The 18,056-nt window shown below is 35.9% G+C and overlaps 1 protein-coding gene across 1 annotated transcript in view; it reads right to left on the bottom strand.

Annotated features, from left to right (window-relative positions):
- The window catches only part of LOC126887018 (uncharacterized), a 36,682-nt gene that overhangs the window by 3,578 nt on the left and 15,048 nt on the right, over positions 1–18,056 (bottom strand). The gene's annotated exons all lie outside the window — the stretch shown is intronic.

The raw sequence follows: 18,056 nt of genomic DNA, 5'->3' as shown, positions 1-18,056 counted from the left end.
ACAATTATCATGTAGATGTCGCTAAGATTAATAGATTAATTTATAATTACATATTACGGAACATTAAAAAAACTTAAATTCAGTATTTAAAACGTAAGTATATTTAAGGTAAAAATATATACCACAGCTTTGACCAACTAATATTTTTTATAATTAATGTTTTTAATTTTAATTTTAAATTAATCACTTTGACATTTATGTCAAATTTTCAGTAAACGTTTACAGACTTGTCACTACTGGCGCTCGCGAATTTTTAAATATCCCCTCTACGTACGAGCTCACAGCGTATACCTAAATTTTCTGAATAATCACTTGCCGTTACGACTGCAAAATGTTTCACTTAATATTCGACAAAGAATGTGGATTTTACACGACGCGCGTCGTGTAAAGCACCGTCGCGACGGTGCTTGAGTTCATCACTCTATATTATTGTATGTCGCTACGGCCCAAGTCGGGCTCTGGCCTCCCCCAGCATCCGTCTCCAAGTATCTCTGTCTCTGGCTGCTCTCCTCCATTTATCCACCCTTAATATCTCTTTAGCATCGGTTCTCACTTCGTCTATCCACCTCTTACTTGTTTACCCGCTTAGAACCATCCAAATATATCTTCACGGGTAATTTTATTAGCTAAGTAATACCACAATTACTAATTTCAACTTTATTAAAAACTAACAAATACATCGAACCATTGTCAGTTTGCCATCTTCTCACCAAGTCTCTCGTTCGTTCTTCGCTTGCGCGGACATCGGCGCAAGTGCAGTTTTCGCGCGGTGTGTAGCCATACACCGTTGCCAGACTGACCTTAAATTCTTTACCTTAAAGTCCTAAACATTCCCCCCACATTGAAATAGCAATTTCAATATAAAAATGTAACAAATTTAACTGAAAAACATAAAATTGATCCTAACCATTGTTTATAATATGTAACGTAAAAAATGAACACTTAATCACTATGATTGTCCTGGGAGTGGACACAGTTTTGAAATAGATCGTTTATATTCTCCCAATTGAGTTTTGACCAATACAACTAGCACATTTCCATCTGGACCACGGAATAGTTCCTTCACTCTTCCTAGTCGCCACTGGGATGGCGGAAGATTGTCTTCCTTGATGATAACTAACTGTCCAGTTTGAAGATTACTGGTATTCTTCAACCATTTGTTTCGTTGCTGCAATTCAGTAAGGTACTCACTCGACCATCTACTCCAAAAATGTTGATGAAGCATCTGTACATGTTGCCAACGAGACAGATGACTGACTGGAATTTCCTTTAGACTTGGATCAGGAGCTGCAGTGAGCTTTCGTCCGATAAGGAAATGGGAAGGTGTTAATACTTCAAGGTCGTCAGGACTAGAGGAAAGAGGGACCAAAGGACGGGAGTTTAGAACAGCTTCAACCTGTGCAAGAAGAGTACCAAATTCCTCGTATGTAAGAGGAGAGTTAACCAATATTCTCCTTAAATGTTGTTTACATGATTTTACGGCGGTTTCCCATAACCCCCCAAAATTTGGAGCACGTGCCGGAATAAATTGCCATTGAATTCCCTCATTACCTAATGTATTACTAATTGTTTGTGATTCACGTTCCAAAAAAGTTTGCAATTCCCTTAATTCAGTGTTAGCCCCAATATAGTTTGACCCATTATCTGAATAAATTCTAAGTGGTTTGCACCGTCGTGAGATAAACCTTCGAAAACAAGCAATCCAGGCTTCGCTGGTTAAGTCCGATACAACCTCTAAATGAAGTGCTTTAATTGAAAAGCACACAAAAAGACAAATATAACATTTAACTACTTGACCACCAAGACCACGTTTTGTTTTCATTGGAAAAGGACCTGCATAATCCGTTCCTGGTACATAAAATGGAGGATTGACTTCTACTCTATCTTTCGGTAAAAGACCCATAATTTGTTCCAAAGGAATAGGTTTGGATCTGAAACATCTCACACAACTGCGACACACTTTTCGTGCTAAGTTTCGTCCCCCCAATACCCAAAATTTTTCTCTGACAGTACTTAACAGTTGCTGCGGTCCACAATGTAGCAACCTCTTATGTTCCATTTCAAATAATAATATGGTAAACCTGTGTTTCGCATTTAATAGACGAGGGTGTTTCTGTGAATAAGGAATGTTTGCCAAGTTTAATCTACCCCCCACCCTGAGAAATCCTGCCTCATCCATGAAAGGATTCAAATTAAGGAGATTTTTCTTTCAGGGTTTTCCATTTTCCAATGACATTATTTTTGCTCCAAAACTTTCTTTCTGTGATACCAATACCAATGCATCCATAGCTTGTTCCAATTCCAAAGGAGATAGTGATCTGGTTACATCAAAATCTCTTGATCTGATCTTTTTAACAAATCTAAAACAATATGCCACAGCTCTCCTTAGTCTATTTAAGCAACTGAATTCTTCGAAATGAAAGAGTTGTGGGTTCTCTTCAGTAGCTATGTGTGAAACTACTGCATGCCTTAAGTCTGGCAATTCCAATTGTTCCTCTTGACCCAAATTGGGCCACTCTGATTCTTCAAAGTTTAACCATTCAGGTCCAATCCACCAATGTCGTAAGCCAATAATCTTCGACGGTAACACACCCCTAGATAGAAGGTCTGCTGGGTTGTGCTCTGATCTCACATGTCTAAATTCACCACATTTTACAATGACTTTAATTTGGCTAACCCTGTTTGCCACAAAAACCTGTAATTTGCAAACATCCGTCTTAAGCCATCCCAATACCACTGTAGAATCTGTCCAATAAAAGGTATTGTCAATTTTCACTGTAAGAGACGCTCGAACTACTGAAACCAATTTAACCAGTACCAATAATGCACAGAGCTCAAGTCTCGGAATTGTTTGTGCCTTCAATGGAGCTACTCTCACTTTATAACACAACAAACTTATTGTCACCAATCCATCTTGATCTACGCTTCTAAGGTACACACACGCTCCATATGCCAATTTTGAAGCGTCTGCAAATCCATGAATGTCCACTGTTACAGCATTCTTGCAAACCACATGTCTTCTAATTCTCAAACTATTTAAGTTTAAGAACTCTGCCCTCAATTTTCTCCATTCTGTCTCCAAATTGTAAGGCAATGACTCATCCCAGTTAAGTTTTTGCTGCCACATTTTTTGTAGCAAGTGTTTCGCCAAAAGTACTGAGGGTCCCACCAACCCTAAGGGATCAAAAATCCTTGAGACTTCTGATAATATTGACCGTGTCGTATGCCTATTGTCTTTAGCTGAAAAGTCTATTGCGAACATCAATGTGTCTTCTTTAAATGCCCATATCAATCCCAGTGTTTTATTTTTGTCCTTTTCTCCAATCTGAACGGACCCAGAACCATCCTCTGAACATGCCAATGCGAGCTGCACCTCCTTACTGTTTTGATATACAACTCTTGCAAAGTTTTATTCTTTTCTAATTTTTGTTCCAATTTATAAAATCTATTTAATGCTGATTGCCTAGATAGACCCAATTCTGTTACTGGTGTCTTGAGTGGAATCTGAACCACAAATTTTCCATCAGGAGCCCTCTTTGTCGTTTGTTGAAAGATGTTCTCGCATTCCATATCTTCCTTTGAAAGCACCTCTTGTCCATCTGGTACTTCTTCTACTTGCCAAAACTTCTCCAATTGTTGACTGATGTCTACTACACTAAGATTACAACTAGTACTATTAGATGTGTTTCCAATAAAACTCATTTTTCCATTGACCAGCCAGCCCAACTTTGTCTTCTGAAGCAATGGAAGGTTTGGACCCAACCGAATTTGTCCAACACACAGTAATTCATAAAATATATCCACTCCTAAGAGAAGATCAATCTTTCCAGGTTTATGAAATCCTGGATCTGCCAATCGCAGATGTTTAGGAATATTTAACCTTGTTGTAGGTATATTCTGACTGGAAATCATTCCAGTAATTTGTGGAACTATCAGAAAAGACACATTTTTTCTAAAGCCCACCCCAATTGATTCAACTGTACCGTTGCACCTATATTTTACTTGTGCTGCTTTGCTTCCAACTCCTGCTAAAGTAAGTTCTACTGGCTTCCTAGGTAAGTTTAACCGCTTTACCACTTCTTCACTTATTAAATTGGGCTGTGACCCAGAATCTAACAAGGCTCTGCATGTACAAGCTTTTCCATTCCCATCAAGTATTTGAACTAATGCGGTTGATAACAATACCTCACCAGGAACCGCAGCTCCATTTTCCAACCACACAGAATTAACGCTAAGTGACATACCATTTGATGGACCAACTGATGATTGATTACCATTATTACCAGAGGAAGTGGCACCTTCTTCGCAGATCTGTGGAGCAGAAAGTTGACCAACACCTTCCTGACACTTTACTCCCGTGCCTTCATTTTCTGCCCCCCCCACTACCGTAATGGAGGAGTGTATTATGTTTCTGCCCACATTTCCTGCAGGTTCCAGATTGACAATTTTTACTAATATGATTAGTTTTTTGTAAACAATTCAAACATAAACCCAATTTTTGTGCTTGTTTATATCTACCATACGTATTTAATTTCAAAAAATTGGAACAGTTATAGATAAAATGTTTTTCTTTACAGTAGAGACAACAGGAATCTGTTTCCACTGCAACTAATGTTTTACTTGATTTGTTTTTCCAATTAGCTTGTCCATTTTTTCCTTTACTGTCACTAGGGTTCTTTTCTTTTCTCATCCGTTCAATGTTTTTCGGATGTTTTCCGTTCAATGTTCAAAGGGTAGCGGATAGGAACTCCTTTTGGACAGTCCTACCAGGGAAAGTGAATCAATCCCTGCCCTCCGCAGATTCCAGGAGTTTTCTGACCCGGGAAACTAGTACCTGCTTAGGGTCCCTTGTCCAGGGTTACGGATGAAGACCACAACGGTATCCACGGCGGAGAAGAATATCTTCGGTACGGTGTGTATGGCGGAAGTGGCGACCCCTGATTTTAGGGTTCGTATAAAATTAAACATGCAGCGACTGACCCAGAGTGGGCGGCTGCAAACAGCGACGGACCCAGAATGGGCGGCTGAACAAGAGGCCCTCCAAATGGGGGTTATGGCGTTCAGGATTAAACAACCGAACACATGTAAAAACCAAAGGAAATATGAAGAAAAAATGGCAAAATGAAAAGTCGCTGAAAATATCCCCGGGTGGTAACCCACACCTCTCTAAGAGGGAGCCCCAACGGATACGGGGGGGGGGCAATTTTGCTATAGATCTTCAGAGTCCAGTTGAAAACGTCAGCAAGGCAAAACAAAAGAAGAAACAGAGAAGAATCAAGATGGGAACATGGAATATTCAAGGATGGAACACAAAATACAGGGAACTCTTAATAGAAATCAGAAAGATGAATGTCGACATATTAACTATAAGTGAAACTAAGAAAAAGGGAAATGGCATAGAGGAAATCGGAGATATAATACACACATGGAGTGGAGTTGATAAAGATAGAAGAGCGAAAGCAGGAGTAGGAATTCTTATTAAGAAAAAGTATAAAAGGAACATCAAATTGTGGGAGCCCATAAATGAAAGAATTATAAAAGTCCATATGACCTTATTCGGTAGAGATATAGTGGTATTAGGAGTATATGTTTCAACAGATGACAGTAACATAAAGGAAAAGGAAAACTTCATGGATACGCTACAAGGTGAAATCATAAAGGTCAAAAAAAAGGGAAGAAATAATCATCGCAGGAGATCTGAATGGCAGAGTTGGGAAAAAAGAAAATGACCAAACAATTGGAAGATTTGGAGAAGACGTTGGAAACGACAATGGAGAAAGACTTACAGAACTATGTGAGATGAACGGCCTCAGAATCACCAACGGCTTTTTTGAACATAAAGACATTCACAAGTACACATGGACTCAAGAAACAAGAAACCTTAAGTCGATAATAGATTACGTCATACTGAAGAAAGAAACCACAATGCGAATAAGAGACGTAAGAGTACAAAGAGGAGCAGAATGCGGCAGCGACCATAGACTACTAATAGCAAGATTAGAACTACCATGGGTACACCAAAGTGCACAGAGTAACCAAGAACCAGATAAAGAATTACCAACAGAAAAAAGACTGAAGATACACTTACTTCAGGACGACTCCATAAGAAACTTGTACCAAAGAAGAGTAGATCAGAAGCTAGTGGAATTTCGTTTTGAGGAGAATATCAACAGTACATACGAACACATAAGAGAAAGCATAATACAAGCAGGTCTGGAAGCGCTAGGAGAAATAGAAAATACAAGAGATAAAAATTACAAATGGGAACTCCACGAAGACACCTTAGAGAAAATAAAAGAAAAAAAAAGAACTATACCATAAATACCTAAGCACAAAAGATCCACAAGACCTCCGTAAATATAGAGATAAGAACAGAGAAGTTAGGGCTATTACAACGAAAGAAAAAAATGAACAATGGGAAAGGTCATGTAGAAGTATAGAACAGAATATGGGAGGAACAAGAAGTTCAGAAGCCTGGAAAATTGTGAAATCATTACGAACTAACAGGAAAGAGAAAACTTTTATACAATACATACCAGACGACGAGTGGGAGAACCACTATAAAAATCTACTGATAGAGCAAAGACCAGAATTCAGCATCGATGGAGACGAACAAAAAATAATGACCACAGAGGAAGAAAAAATAGTCATAACAGACAAAGAGATGAAAGAAGCAATAAATTCCATGAAGAACAATAAAGCTGGAGGACCAGGAGGAATTGTGGCGGAACTAATCAAATACGGAACACAGAAATTAAGAAGAATGATATGCCGAATCATGGAAAGAGCAATAAATGGAGAGGACATCCCTAAACAATGGCAGGAAGCCTACATAACATCGATATACAAAAAAGGTAACAGAAAAGATTGCGAAAATTACAGGGGGATAAGCGTCATCGCTACAATGGGAAGACTGTATGGCAGGATCCTCAGGAACAAAATAGAGAAAAATATAGAAGGTAAAATCGGAGAAGAACAAGCAGGTTTTACAGCAGGGAAATCATGTCTAGATCATATCCATACAATACAACAGACAATAGAGAAAAAAAGAGCTAAGAACAAAGATGTACACATGGCGTTTATAGACCTTAGGAAGGCATACGACACCGTGCCAAGGAAAGAACTGTACAAAGCAATGACTAAAATAGGGATACCACCTAACCTAACACAAGCAATCAAAAACATGTACAGTGGAAATGAAGTAAATATAAAAATCGGAAACAAGTTAGTTGCTAACTTCAAAACAACAAAAGGATTACTACAGGGATGCCCAACGTCACCGACTCTATTTAAAATATTTTTAGAACACGCACTAAAAACTTGGAAGACAAAGTGTAGGGGTATGGGAATACCGATAAGGGACGATTATCTCTACACATTGTGTTTCGCAGACGATCAGGTGGTGATTGCTCAAGATGAAGAGGATATCAGTTACATGGTAAGAAAACTAAAAGAGGAATACAAAAAGGTGGGCCTGGAAATAAATATGAAGAAAACGGAATACTTAGTAATATCGGAAGAAGACGTAAAAAACTTAGAAGTAGAAGAACAAGTTGAAATAAAAGGAACGAAGAATTTTAAATATTTGGGCTTTATAATGTCGAAAAGCGGAACAACAGAAGCAGAAATAAAAAATAGATTGGGACAAACAAGATCTTGCATCAGACAACTCCATAATGTAATCTGGAATAAAAACATCAAGGGAAAAACAAAAAGAATGATATACCAAACAATAGTAAGAAGCATCATGACATATGCCGCAGAAATTTGGGTCATAAACAAAAAAACCCAAAAAAGCATTCTGGCAACCGAAATGGAATACTGGAGAAGATGCTGTGGTCTCACCAGAAGAGACAGAAAAACAAATGAGGAGATAAGGAGAAGAATGCAAGTGGAAAAAGATGCCCTGCAATATATAGACGAGAGAAGACTGAAATGGTACGGCCACGTACGCAGAGCAGAAAACACTTAGATAAACAAGGTTGCAGAATGGAGCCCAAGAGGAACGAGAAGAAGAGGACGACCTAGAAGATTTTGGAAAAATGAAGTCGACGAAGCCATGTCAAAGAAAGGATTGGAAGACGGAGACTGGGAAGATCGAAAAAAATGGAAGTCCTGGCTGACGGAAGGGAAACGGCATTAGCTGTAGACAACCCTTTATATATATATCAATGTTTTTCAAGCTATCTATCCTATTCCTTAAAAAATCTTTAAATAGCTCTAGAGTCGCTTTTTCTTTTTTAGGTCTAATTTCTTCCCATTTGCTGAATGAAAATTGATCTAACTTTTTCGACATTAAATGTACCAAGAACGGATCCCATGAATTTGACTCAACATCAAGCTTTTCCAACGCAAACAAACTTTCAATTACCGTATCTAACATATCTCGTAAATCTGTAGCAGATTCTTTTGACAATGACCGAAATTCTACTAATGAATCTATGTGAAAGCCAACTAACAAAGGTTTATCATCATAACGATCACACAACAACTTCCAAACAACCTCATAATTTTCTGCCGTCATTTTACGCATTTTTACCATCTTTTCGGGATCACCCTGTAATGTTCGTTTTAAAAAACGAAATTTTTCAATACTTGAAAGTGCATTATTATTGTGTACCAACGATTCGTAGGTTTCTTTATACTCCATCCACATGTCCACTGCCCCGCTGAAATTTGGGAGAGGAATAGACGGTAACCTTGGTTTCGCTTGCAGAGCCAATTCCCCATTATTGCTATGATTACTAGAGCTAGAAGCTATCTGAGACCCCACCAGCGACCCTACCAAATGACTTTCACTTTCTTGTAACATATTTTTTGCCAATGAGATCACCCTATAAAAGGAATTTTCGAACTTATCTCTTTCCTCAGAAAGATTCTTTACAAATTGCTCATCTGAGGCCATAAGATCTATCTCACTCTGGACCTCTTCAAATTTATCCAATAATCCTAATGCCCTATCCAACCAACTTTCCAATTCAATCAAAAGATTCTTATCTTGTTTACATTTATTTACAAAAGTCTCAAAGTTCGTTAATTGACCTTTAATTGTTCCACGTGATCTAACTAACTCTTTTTCACGACTTTCCGCCATGACTATTAAATATAAATATTTGCAAAGTTGCCAATAATTAACTAATGCCAATATTTAACCAAACAGTTACCATTAAACAATACCAATCAAATAAAAATAACAAATGCCAATAATAATTAACCCAGTATTTAATTATTAAATAGAAATATTTGCAAAATTGTCAATAATTAACCAATGTCAATATTTAATCCTTAAACTACCATTAAACCAATATAAATGCCAATAAAATGAAAATTACGAATGTCAATTAAGCCAATAAGTACGTAATTATTAACTAGAAATATCTGCAAACTTGCCAATAAATAACCAATCAATCAATATTTAATCCAACAATTACCATTAAACCAATATAAATGCCAATAAAATGAAAATTACGAATGTTAATAATAATTAACCCAATAAGTAATACGTAATTATTAACCAGAAATATTATCTGCAAACTTGCCAATAAATAACCAATCAGTCAAATGAAACCGTAATTATTAAATATAAATGTAATATCTTTAAAATTGCCAATAATTATTACCCCAATACATACCCTAAATACTCTTCCTGTCACAAATTAAAGAAGTCATAAACAGTAAATAGGAATAATATGTTTAAAATGGAACAGACTTACGGTTGCAGAAAAATCCAATTTTAAAGTTGAACCAAATTTCCATTTAGCCGGTAGCCACGCTAAACCACCGCCATATGCCATGCCATGCCGAGATCGCCGACAATCAATATAAGCGATCGATAAAATGTAAATATGAACTGTATTTCCACTAATCCGTTGAGAAGGATCACATGCAGGGCCGTCTTAACCCGGGGGTGCAAGGGGTGCGAGGCACCCGGGCGCCAAGTCCAAGGGGCGCAAGCCGAACACTTTCTAGACTCAAACTTGCGCTTGTCCTTAAAAAACTGCAAATAACAAATATGTAAAAGTGCACTTTCAGTATTTTTTACAAAGGCTATTAATGCTTACCTACTACACCTACGATATACTAATGGAATATGAAACCCATTTAGATTATTCCGATATAATTTCAAGAAGATGACGCGTACACTATTTTAAGTAATATCAGATAAATTAAGATTATTTTTAACAGAACATGGACCAGTGCAAATTAAAAGATCTAAGTATCCTGTAGATACCAATAACAGGTCCTTTGCAGATACCTATTATACAAAAAGTTTAAAAAATAAACGAAATTAGCAAACGAGATTGTCTTATATGTATATTCTGTATCTAATAGTGATTCTGTATTTTGTTTTTACTGTAAGCTTTTCAATGCCAATTTTTACTGCTTTTAATACCCACATCGGTTTCAAAGACTGGACACATTTCGAGAAATTTAAAAGACACGAGAAAAGTTCTGGTCATTTAATTTCTGTAAAAAAATATTTAGGTCTAAAAAAATACTTACCTACTATTAGACAGCCATACAATAGACTTTGTCAATCAAGTAGCAGTTGAACGCAAAAGAAAAAGGTGAACGGCGGTTTTAGAAAAAATGATCAGTAGTAATTGCACAAGAGCTCTAAAATTATTGAATTTTTCCCGAGTGTCACTTTGGCAGTTTTAATTTCACGAGCCGAAGGCGAGTGAAATTATGTCAAAGTGTCACGAGGGCAAAAATTCTATATTAATTTTAGAGTTCGAGTGCAATTTGTTGCGATTATTTCATGAATAAACCTGTTCAAAACCAAAATTTTATTGTAATTTATATATGTAAGTACCAATTAGTGAAATTAAACACACAGTTGTTATAAATATGTATTTGACGGTTGAAAGTCATCACTTTTATAATTTTTAAAACATTTGTCATTAATGTCACTGAATGTATTTTTTCGTAGCAACGAAGGGCATCTGACGTAATATGCTTAACGACGGGAGATTATCAAAAATTATCACCTTAATTTGCATGTCTGTAGCTTTCTATTGGTCAGAATCTCCTATGAATGAAATAATCGAAATAATAACATTTTTATCACACCAAATTTACCATTAAGAGGAACCAGTCAAAGGTTGTATGAATCGGATAACGGTAACTTTTAATTAATAGAATATAATACGCTGTCAGAACACATTGCACGAATTCAAAGTGTTCAGCATCGTATGCCCCATTATCTTGGACATAATATTAAAATGAATTGATAAAGTGTAATTGGTGAAAAAATTAAATGAACAATTATTGTTGATTTTTTAAAACAATCTAAATATTATTCTATAATTTTAGATTGCACACCTGATATTTCACTCAAGGAACAACTTACTATTGTGTTTAGGTTCGTTTATCTTTATTCGTCAACAAAGCTTGCCGAAGTTAGATTTGCATTGTTAGTTGCATTTTCTAGGTTTTTACTGGTTACTGATAGTTGATACCACCGGACAAGGATTAGAAAATTATTTGTTAGAAATTTTAAAATGAATGAACATTGATTTAGATTATTTACGAGGCCAAGGGTATGATAATGGGGAAAATACGAGAGAGAAAAAATACTAGCCTTCAAAAAAGAAATTACAAAAAAAATAGTGCATGGAAATAGATCTGATATAGATGGTGAAGATCTATTATTCCATGTGTTAGAATTGTTACCAATATTTTTTACAAATAAAGACACAACTCCACTCGATATTTTAAGTTATATTATACTCTAATGATTTACTTCCGTTTTCCCAAATCTTTCTATATGTCTAAGGATATATAATTTAACACTTCCAATAGCACTAGCTGAAGGAGAAAGGTCTTTTTCTAAACTTAAATTGACCAAAAAATATCTGCGCTCAACAATTGGTCAATACAGATTAACAAACCTGTCTTTAATAGGTATAGAAAACCACATAAATTAGATATCACCGAAGTAATAAAAACTTTCGGCAACTTAAAAGCTAGAAAAGTTGACTTTGATAAATAGTGTTAAAAGATTGATATTGTTTGAATACTGAAACCATGTTTGTTTAATATATAAATAAAGAAAGCAAACATAATTAGTTTTAATTTTTGCGTACTTATAACCTCTGTGGTGCTAAGGCAAAACCCGATATGTCAAAAAACGTGATTTTGCAGCAGATGAGTTTAAAAGTTAGCGGTGTTGTTGTAATATTAAAATATTAAAATATCGGAAACTAACTTTATCATCTACTGGTTACATGGATGCGTTTAGCCATGTAGGGTTTTGTCATCATATTCTTCATCGTTCAATGTACATATTGGCATTAAAAACGAAAAATCGATAATTTTTGACATATCGGGTTTTGCCTTAGTACCACAGCTATATTCCTAAGTATATAATCTGACAAAAGGGGGCGCAAAGTTGAGTCTTGCACCCCGGCGCCGTGTATGCTTAAGACGGCCCTGATCACATGTACCCGCTTAGAACCATCCAAATATATCTTCACGGGTAATTTTATTAGCTAAGTAATACCACAATTACTAATTTCAACTTTATTAAAAACTAACAAATACATCGAACCATTGTCAGTTTGCCATCTTCTCACCAAGTCGCTCGTTCGTTCTTCGCTTGCGCGGACATCGGCACAAGTGCAGAGTGCAGTTTTCGCGCGGTGTGTAGCCATACACCGCTGCCAGACTGACCTTAAATTCTTCACCTTAAAGTCCTAAAGACCTTGGTCTTCCTACTGGCCGACGTCCCACCATAGTTGCGGTTAGCGTTCTACTAGGTGTTCTGTCATTATCCATTCTTATAAAGTGACATGCCAGGGCAATCTTTTCATTACCAAAAAGTAAATGGAGTTACCATTAACAACATTCGATATGCGGAAGGGTACACGACAATTAGACCGAAAGCAGTAGACCGAACTCATTGGACTGAAAATCCTTTACCGAAACCTCACTAGACCGAACAGCATTGACCTTCAACGGACGTCATCTTCTAGAGTTTCGATGGTTTTCGGCATTTAATTGATGCAAATGAATTACTGGAGTGTTTTTTGGGGTCGCTAAACACAAACACGAATATGCCACCAAAACCGACTCACGGAGAATCGTTTCCAAGGTCAATGAAAGACGCGCCTGGAGTTTCGAGGGTCTTTGGTACTACATTAATGCAAACGGATTAGTTATAGGTTTTTGGGGTACACGAATACGTGATCAGCACAGACAAAGGAGCACCTAGTGCCTAACACAGGTTATCTTCTGGAGTTTCGGAGGAATCAAATGCATTACCCTTAGGTTTTTAATGTCAGAAGATAACCTGTCTTAGCTGGTGCCTAAGACAGGTTATCTTCTGGAGTTAAAAACCTAAGAGTAATCCATTTGATTCCTCCGAAACTCCAGAAGATAACCTGTGTTAAGCACCAGTTGCTCCTTTGTCTGTGCTGATCACGTATTAGTGTTCAGCAAACTCAAAAACGTATAACTAATCCGTTTGCATTAATGTAGTACCAAAGACACTCGAAACTCCAGGAGCCCCTTTCATTGACCTTGGAGACCAGGTGCTCCGGGAGTCGGTTCTGGTGGCATATTCGTGTTTAGCGACCTTAAAAAACCCTCCAGTAGTTCATTTGCATCAATTAAATACCGAAAACCATCGAAACTCTAGAAGATGACGTCCCTTGCAGTGGCCCTGGTCACCACGTCCTCCAGAGGTCAATTCTGATGGCATATTCTTGTTTAGCGATCCCAAAAACCCATGAGTAATCTGTGTATATCAATTTAATGCCGAAAACCCTCGAAAGTCTAGAAGATGACGTCCGTTGAAGGTCAAGGTCAAAGTAAAGGTCGCCATTGGATAGCCAGGAAAAAATCCTAGACTACTAGTAGTTTTCCTTGATTCAAACTTCTACATGTTGCCAGATAATCAGTAACTCAGGGAATTGGAATACCCAGTAAATCTTATAATTTTCCGAGTTTGTGCCTCTGTATCTTGAAAATCCTTCATACGATTGAGTTGTGCCCATGAGAACTTTTTATCAGGATGCTTTGAAGAGTATTTTCCCAAAGGATGAACGAAATCCACTGTGACCTAATTTCCATAATGTTTGTGCGGGGTACTTTATGCTAATATTTTGTATATCTGTCTTTTTGTTTATTGTATTTTTTTGTATTATTTTATGTATAGACTGTGTAAATTGTTACTCTGAACAGTCTGATATGAAATAATTTTTATCCGTTAAACAAATTAGTGAAAATAAAAATAAATTAAAGGTAGAGTGACGTTAACACCATTTTAACTGTTTCTACTATCCATCCAAATAACATTTAATTGTAAGGGTAAATTTTATTTGCTTCTAATTTGAATTTAATGACTATAACAACAACCATTATGTTATCTCAATAAGCTTGCTGAGATTACAATCCTGTTTCAGCACCCTGTATTATGTACCTAATGCTTTTCGGTCTCCTACTGTTCGGTCTAGTGAGGTTTCGGTAAAGTGCTTTTGGGTCTAATGAGTTCGGTCTACTGCTTTCGGTCTAATAATTTCGGCCTCTTTACAGTAAATCATGCGGATGACACTGTCATCTTAGCCGAAAATATTGAACATCTTCAGAGACTGGTGAACAGTCACAATGAACATCAAGAATACAATATTTATGAGAATATCTAAAACGCAAAGAAATAACGAGAATCTCCTCATAAACGGAACCAATGTCGAACGAGTAGAACAATATTAGTATGTCTTATATGTTATACATGCATATCTTGGAACAATGATCAACTCCACAAATGATTACTTTCAGTTTAGGAAATTAAAATTAGAATAGAAAAGGCTAGAGCTAATTTTAACAAAATGACAAAAGTGCTCTGCACAAGATATCTGGAGTTAGAGCTAAGAGTAAGGTTGACTAGGTGCTACTTTTCCTCGACTTTGTTTTACGGAATGGAAGGTTAGACCTTGAATGCGGCATCAATGAAAAAACTGGAATCATTCGAGTTGTGGTTGTGGGTGTATACAGGGTGTCCAGAAACTCTACCGACAAACAAAGACAGGAGATTCCTCAGATAATTTTAAGACAATTTAAGCCAATTTACCTAGTCCGAAAATGCTTCTTAAGGGAGCTACAGCTCCTTGAAGATGGCGTCATGAAATTGGTTTTTCTTAAATACCTTCAGAACGCTTCTATTTAGAAAAACTAAAATTGGTATGCATATTTACATTTCAGAGATGAATCGATTCCATCCATTGCAAATTTCTAGTACCGGTCATAGGCGTGCGTTTTGGGTAGAGCAACGGGTATTTTATCGCATAACTTTTTTGTAATTAACTTTTATGCATTTTTGACACCGGATTATTAAATTGTGAGATATTTTAATACTAAAAGGTACTCTTGATTTAAGTCGGTAGGACACACCATTTTCTAGAAAAAACGATTTGAAAGTTTTTCGTTTTTGGAATTTGAAAAAAAAATTGAAAGAACTTTTCAACAAAAAACGAAGTATTTTACCAACATAAAGTAAGAGTAACTTTTAGTACTCGAATACCTCATAATTTAATAATCTAGTGTCACAAATGCTCAAAAATTCAAGACAAAAAAGTTATGCTATAAAATAACTGTTGACTTACCCAAAACGGACGCCTAGAATCTGTACTAGAAATTCGCAATTAATGAAATCGATTTATCTCTGGAATATAAATAAATGTACCAGTTTTCGTCTTTCTAAACAGTTTTTTTTTGAAATTTTTGTTTAATTCAAAAAGCGAAAAGTTTTCAAATCGATTTTTCTAGAAAACGGTGGGTCCTATCGATTTAAAACAAGAGTACCTTTTAGTACTAAAATACTTCCCAATTTAATATTCCAGTATCAGAAATGCATAAAAGTTAAAGATAAAAAAGTTATGCGATAAAATAACCGTTGCCCTACCCAAAACGGACGCCTATGATCGGTACTAGAAATTTGCAATGGATGGCTTAGATTTATATCTTGAAGATAAATACGCGTACCAATTTTTGATTTTCTAAATAGAAGCGTTCTGGAGGTATTTAAGAAAAACTAATTACAAGACGCCATCTTCAAAGAGCTCTAGCTCCCTTAGGAAGCATTTTCGGACTAAGTGAATTGGGTTAAATTATCTTAAAATTATCTGAAGAATCTCCTGTCTTCGTTTGTCGGTAGAGTTTCTGGACACCCTGTATAAGAATTATAAAAATATCATGGACAGAACACTTCACAAAGATGTTCTGAGAAAGATGAATAAAGAAATGGAAGTCTTAAATACAATAAAAAAAAGAGAGTCGGAATATTTTGGACATATTACACATTACACGTGGAGAGAGATACAACTTGGTCCAACTCATTATGCAGGGAAAGACCCAAGGAAAAAGAAGCATAGGGAAACGTAGAATATCATGTCTGCGCAACCTCAGAGAATAGCACGGATGTATATCAAATGAACTTTTCAGAGCAGCCGTCTCTAAAGTTCGAATAGCTATGATGATTGCCGACGTCAGTCGCGAAGATGGCATTGAAGAAGAAGAATTGAAAAAAAAATTGCAAATTTTTTTTTCTTACAATCTAAGGGACTTATATACAGAGTGTAACGACGGAATTTCACCCTGTTGGAGTAATGGAAACAGCAGCGGCGGCTCGTGGCCTAAAAAAGTGGTGAAGATGAGGAAAGTCTGCCGGACCCAAAAGAAATTTCGGTATACTTATACCTATGACGCGCCCAAATCTCATTAAAAATTCTTTAAAAAATGTTTAGAGTTTAGGGCCCTAACAACTTGAAAACTTTTTTATGGCACTTATATTAGAGACGAGGTTGAAGAGATACTTAAACAAAAAAGCAGTATCTATGTATTAGATAGATTAATAAAACTGACTTAATTAATTTTTATAAACCAAGTCGAGTCTTTGATCGTTTATGGAAGCAAATCTATCAATGATATCTTCGTAGAAAGGATAAACTAAAAGTTTTTAGCCTTTTTAAGCAGGAAAAACTTCTCTTTCTACAGATACGGTATTCGATGGAATTGTCAGTATTAAACAAAACAAATTATAGGCTTCTGTAACAATATCTTTAATTGGTTGTAATTTTATAACCATTTCTTGCAAGTTACCATTTTTTAAATTTCCGTCAGCATAAAAAAGGCAGAGCTCTCTTTTAAGTCTTTGAGTTTTAGTAAATATTTGCCAAAAACTCAAAATAAATTTTGAAAAGCGTCGGAAGGAATGATCAAACTGTATGACCCAAACTTTGTTGTATCTGCTAAGCTTATTCATCACAATCACAATTCACAAAGAATTTTAATTCATCACAATCCTGAAAATGTACATTAGTCCAGGGCGGATCTGTTTTGAGATGGACGTTGAGAGGTGACTCAAATTTTTTTGCAGAAATTGCTTGAAAATAAATCAAACAATAATATTTGAGTTATCCTCCCTCTCGAAAAGGTCCGGAACATTGTTTAAATAATCAAAATGTCAAGAATTGAAGGAAAAATTCGATTTTTTTCTTCGTTTTTTGATTATACCTAACTTTAAAAGTATTAATTTCCGAGAAAAGTTGTACTGACATAAAAGTTGCGTAATTCAATTTACTGCAATATAGAGTTGGTTATAAAATTTAAAAAATAGTCACCCTAGTTGCAAAATAGCAATAATTGCGAAAAAACCATACAAAAACAAGTATTCGCATTTTAGGTTTTTCAACCATTTATGCTACACTTAGGACCTTCATATTTCTCCCAAAAAAACTTTATGATATAGTAAAACAATACTGTAAATTTCATTAAGATCGGTTCAATACATTTTGCAAAATAAATTTTGCAATACAGCTTTCGCAAAAAAAATTCATTTTTTCAAAATGTTACAGGACTGAAAATTAAGCAGATAGCAAGTTGGATTTTTTTTTGCTTATAGAAGTGTACTGTACCTTTCATTTGCAATTTTCAAAATTAAAATCGATTAATTACCACGGCGTCAGAAAATTTTTGAAATAAAGAATAATTTTTGGTGCTACGAGCAGGACAGCGGTGTTCGATTCACACAGGTTGATTTCCACGAAAATTTCTTC

The sequence above is a fragment of the Diabrotica virgifera genome, chromosome 6, assembly GCF_917563875.1.
Source record: "Diabrotica virgifera virgifera chromosome 6, PGI_DIABVI_V3a".
Taxonomy (NCBI): domain Eukaryota; kingdom Metazoa; phylum Arthropoda; class Insecta; order Coleoptera; family Chrysomelidae; genus Diabrotica; species Diabrotica virgifera.
This window is presented reverse-complemented; position numbering and strand designations above follow the sequence as displayed.